Genomic DNA, 5,421 nt, shown 5'->3' with positions numbered 1-5,421 from the left:
TTGCCCAGGTGGGTCTTGAACCCACGGGCTCAGGCAATCCACTCACCTCAGCCTCCCATAGCACGGGATTACAGGCTGAGCCACCGAACCCATCTGATAGTGAGCATTTTAAGGTATCATGATATGATTTATGTTCTGGAAGATGAGCTATATGGGACAAGGATAGAGGTAGGACAGTAATTACAATAGTCTTATAGATATCTAGATTTTAGACCGGGCTTGGTGGCTCAGTCTGTAATCCCAGCACTTAGGGAGGCTGAGGCGAGTGGATTGCCTGAACCCGCGGGTTCAAGACCCGCCCGGGCAACTTGGCAAGACCTCATCTCTACAATAAATCAAAAATTAGCCAGGAGTGGTAGTGCGCACCTGTAGTTCCAGCTACTTGGAAGGTTGAGGAGGAAGGATCACCGGAGCCCAGCAGGTCGAGGTTGCAGTGGCCGGAAGTGTGCCACTGCACTCCAGTCTGGGTGACAGTGAGACTCCAACTCAAAAAAAAGAAATCTAGGTTTTAAATGAGAGTGCTTTCCAGCCTGGGGCAACATAGCAAGACCTCATCTCTACAAAAATTAAAAAATATGCCGGGCATGGTGGTGCATGCCTATAATCCCAGCTACTTAGAAGGCTGAGGTGGGAAGATCACCTGAGCCTAGGAGGTTGAGGTTGCGGTGAGCTGTGATCATATGACTTCACTCCAACCTGGGGACAGAGTGAGTCCAACTTAAAAAAAAAAATCGCTTGGAGGTGCTAGCAGTTCAGTTAGTGAGAAGTATATACCTTTGAGTCAAGACCAATAAGACTTCATAAGAGACTGGATATGGGGCCTGGAAGAAAAAAGTCTGAAGAGAGGCTGCTCAGTATTTGACCTGAGCAACGGCTGGTGTCATTTACTGATATCAGCAAGGGCTGAAGGGAAGTTACTTGCATTACTAGTTGTCTTTTTTTTTTTTTTTTTTTTTTTTTGAGTTGGAGTCTCTCTGTTGCCCAGGCTGGAGTGCAGTGGCACACCCATGACCACCACAGCCTCGATCTACTAAGCTTGGGCAATCCTTTCGCTTCAGCCTTCCAAGTAGCTGGAACTACAGGCATGCACCACCACACCCAGCTAATTTTTTTGTTTATTTTAGAGATGATGTCTCACATGTTGCTCAGGATGGTCTTAAACCTGTGGGCTCAGGAGTCCTCATGCTTCCACCTCCCAAAATGCTGGGATTACAGGCTTGAGCCACCATGCCCGGCCACTAGTTGTCTTTAAGTTTGGTTTGCCTACTAGACATCCAAGGAGTAGTGTCAAATATGTAAATCTGCAGCTCAGAGGAGAGGGGCAGGCAGGGGCCACCAGCTTGCAGCGCAGAGATGGACTTTGATGTCTTCTGGCCATTTGGGGAAGCTGGTCACTCCCACTCAGCCTCAAGCAGGACATGGAGCAGGGGCAGTGTTCTGCCAGCTTCTCCCTCACTTTCAGATCATTATCCTGCCACCCTCATACACTTCCCCTCCTCTTATAAGCTCACCCCATTAACCACAGCACCTTCCAAAGCCCTGTATTCATTGCTCACTGCTAAACCCAATTGCCAAGTTACTCACCCTTATTCACTGATCAGCTCGGTCCCTGGCTCACCCTCTTGTCGGCCACCACAGGCCTGCCATCATCCTAGGGAAGATGAATGCTCATGGAGATGTCTTACCAGCCCTCCAGCCCCACAGCTCAGTGACCTGCCTAACCTCTTTCCAGAGGAAACGTGGTTCCCCTCAAGGAGCCCTCTTAGAGAAGGGGAAAATGCAGTAAGTGCTTCTTAAGTGCTTCTCACGTATTTAGTTCTGAGGTAGAATGTAAAGAGAGCAGACTCAAAGGATGAAGTGCTCAGTTTACCTAAGAGAATCAGGAAAGTCTTCATAGGAAATCTGATACAATTTTTTTTTAATGTGTTTTCACCAGATCCATGAGAAAACAAGGGGAAGGGTTAAGAAGGACACCCTAAGCAGATGGTGCCATCTCAGCAAAGGCATGAGGCATGCTGTGGGGACGGGATGGTCGTGGCTGCAGACAGGAACAAGGGCCAGCTGGGCATTATTTGGCAAGCAGGAGAAAGTGAATGAAAGAGGGTATCCAGGAGAGGGACATGACCAGATGTGAGTTTAGAGGAGTTTCTTTAGCAGTAAACGTTGAATGAATTAAAAGCAGGCAAGAAGCTGGGCTTGGTGGTTCAGCCTGTAATCCCGTACCTTTGGGAGGCTGAGGTGAGTGGATTGCCTGAGCCCGTGGTTTCGAGACCTGCCTGGGCAGCAAGACCTCATCTCTACAATAAATCAAAACATCAGCCAGGAATTCTGGCTACTTGGAAGGCTGAGGCGGAAGGATCGCTGGAGCCCAGCAGGTCGAGGCTGCGGTGGCCGGAGTGGCCACTGCACTCCAATCTGGGTGACAGAGTGAGACTCCAACTCAAAAACAAACAAACAAAAAGCAGGCAAGAAGGAAGGCAGGGAGACCAGTTGGGAGACTCCTTCAGTGAACGAGGCAAGAGGTGAGTGAGGTCTGCATATGGAGTGATAGCTGGGATATAGGGGAAAGGCCAGAGAGATCCAAGGAGTGATCATTAAATTGACAGGGCTTGGTGACTTAACAGATAGGGGAAGATGATAGGAGGGGCACTCAGATGACTGTCAGATGGCTGACTTGGTGACCTGGTGGTATCATTCAATGTGACTAGGAACTCCAGAGGAGCAGCAGGTTGTGGAAGACAAAGATGAGCCCTGTTCTGAGCAGGGTGATTGAGGTGCATCCTGTAGAACCTAGAGGTGGATGTGTGTATCAGGCAGTAGGATCTGGTGCCCAGGAGAGGAAGCTGAGTGGGAGCTCGAGATGGGAGCCATTAGCACAGAGGGAACACTGGAGCACAGGAGGAAACTAGATCGCCTGTGAAAAGAAACAGTGGAATGAGAGAAAGGGGCATGGGAGGGCCACCCCTTCACCTCAAAGCCAGTGGAGGGGCTAGGGCAGCAGACAGATCCAGTGGTCCTGTCCAGCCATGGGCACATTATCAGGTCAACACACGCCTGACCTAAACTTGTCCATTTCAGATCTACCCTGCCATAGTCAACCTTATAAAATTAGGCTATTAGAGGGTCCAGCACATACAAATGCATATATATTTTTTTCTACTTCTCCTTCCAAATTTTCTTTTTCCATTGTTGCATTCATATCTCTCAATCACAGAATCTCAAAGTTAAAAATTCCTTAAAGATCATCCAGCAAACCTTCTGACCACCAGCTTATGCATCACCCCAAAACATGATGTGTGCCTGCTCACCTCTACTTCTGAAGTGTCTCCACACCCACTTTGTTCGTCCAGGCCTAACTTCAGACCCACACACACCTACTCCCCTTGCCCGAGTCATTCTCCTCAAAGAGCTACCTGCTACCTAGCATATCCTGCTTTATAGTGTTGTGTTTTTCCATTTTATGCTTGTGTCATGTGTCCAATTAGACTGGTAATAATACAAGTATTAGCTGCCATTTACTGAGCACTTACTAGGTGTCAGCCTCTGCTTTATACCTTGTTGGACCTAGGTGTAACATTAGCCCATTGAATAGATACTGTTATCACCCAGCTTATTAAAGAGAAAATTGGTACATAGAAAGGTTATGTAACTTATCAAAAACCCAGAGCTAAGAAGTGTTAAGCCCAGTCTGTGTAACATCAGGATGCCAAACTGCCAGGGTATATGTTCTTATCACTTTGCATTTTCACTGCCTTGCACACAACAGATTCTTTTTTTTTTGGAGTCGGAGGCTCACTCTGTTGCCCAGGCTGGAGTGCAGTAGCATGCTCATAGCCACTGAAGCCTTGACTTTCTGGGCTCAGGTGATCCTTCTGCCTCAGCCTTCCAAGTAGCTAGAACCATAGGCATGTGCCACCACACCCAGCTGATTTTTTAATTTATTGTAGAGACGAGGGCTTGCCATGTTGCTCAGGCTGATCTCGAGCCCCTGGGCTCAGGCAGTCCTCTCACCTCTGCCCACACAACAGATCCTTATTCTTGATTATATTACCAATATAAACTTGTAGAATTTCAGAGTTGAAGGGACCTTCAAGTTTATCCCTCATTTTACAAATGAAGAAGCCAAGACCCAGTAAAACTGATTAATTGCTACAGTCTTTATGGGATTTAATCTGTGGATTAAAACCAAAAACTCTATACAGAGTACACAAACCAGGGAGCAGAAATCAGCATGATGTGTTTTCAGTTGCATAAAAGACCCTCAAACTCGAATGCCACCTGAATCCATCAGTCCCAGCTTCTCCCTTTTCTCCTGTCCAGCATGTGGATAAGAGCTCAGACTCCAGAGTCAGAAACACAAGCGTTTGCATACTCAGCTCCAGCTGAATGATCTTGAGGAAGTGTCTTAATCTCAGAGCTGCCAATTCCTCATCTATCAAATGCTGACAATGGGGTCATTACAGCTCAAGGCTCATGGTTGCATGGAAAGTTAGCAGGGAACCAAGGAAGGGGTGTGGAATTTGGAGTCAACCTTAGTTTTGAATCCTGGTCCTACCTATTGTTCTCTTTGGACAAGTAACTTCACTCTTGACTTCAACTTTCTCATCTTTAAAGTGGGGGTAGGCCGGGCACAGTGGCTCACACCTATAATTCCAGCACTTTGGGAGGAGAAGGTGAGAGGATTGCCGGAGCTCATTGGTTCGAGACCAGCCTGGGCATATTGGCAAGAGCTCATCTCTACAATAAATCAAGAAAAATTGGCCAGGCACGGTGACTCATGCCTATAATCCCAGCACTTTATACTTACCTGGCAAGGGAAGTTTTTCCAAGGCAAGCCTTATCCATTACACTCCAGATGTGCTGACCCCTATGATTTCTCCAAATGTGGGAAACTCGACTGCACAATTTGTGGTAGTGGAGGACTGTGTTTGTGCTCTCCTCTGTAAAAAGGAAAAAAAAGCACTTTGAGAGGCCAAGGTGAGTGGATTGCCTGAGCTCACAGGTTCAAGACCAGTCTAGGCAACTTGGTGATACCTCATCCCTACCATAAATCAAGAAAAATTAGCCAGGCATGGTAGCACATGCCTGTAGTTCCAGCAACTTGGAAGGCTGAAGCAGAAGGATCACCTGAGCCCAGCAGGTCGAGGCTGCAGTGGCCACAAGCATGCCACTGCCCTCCAGCCTGGGCAACAGAGTGAGACTCCAACTCAAAAATAAAAATAAAATAAAAAAATTACGGCCAGGCGCAGTGGCTCAAGCCTGTAATCCCAGCACTTTGGGAGGCTGAGGCAAGAGAACTACCTGAGCGCAGAGGTTTGAGACCAGCCTGAGCAACATGGCGCGACCTCGTCTCTGCAATAAATCAAAAAATGAGCCAGGCCAGGCTTGGTGGCTCAGCCTGTAATCCCGCGCTTTGGGAGG

The 5,421-nt window shown here is 47.7% G+C and overlaps 1 protein-coding gene across 3 annotated transcripts in view; it reads left to right on the top strand.

Moving 5' to 3' along the window:
• LOC103254195 (protein OSCP1) overlaps window positions 1-5,421 on the top strand; it is a 35,108-nt gene that overhangs the window by 22,500 nt on the left and 7,187 nt on the right. The window lies entirely within an intron of this gene.

This window comes from Carlito syrichta, unplaced genomic scaffold (genome assembly GCF_000164805.1).
Source record: "Carlito syrichta isolate Samal-C Ts95f unplaced genomic scaffold, Tarsius_syrichta-2.0.1 Scaffold70195, whole genome shotgun sequence".
In the NCBI taxonomy this organism is placed as follows: Eukaryota; Metazoa; Chordata; class Mammalia; order Primates; family Tarsiidae; genus Carlito; species Carlito syrichta.
This window is presented reverse-complemented; position numbering and strand designations above follow the sequence as displayed.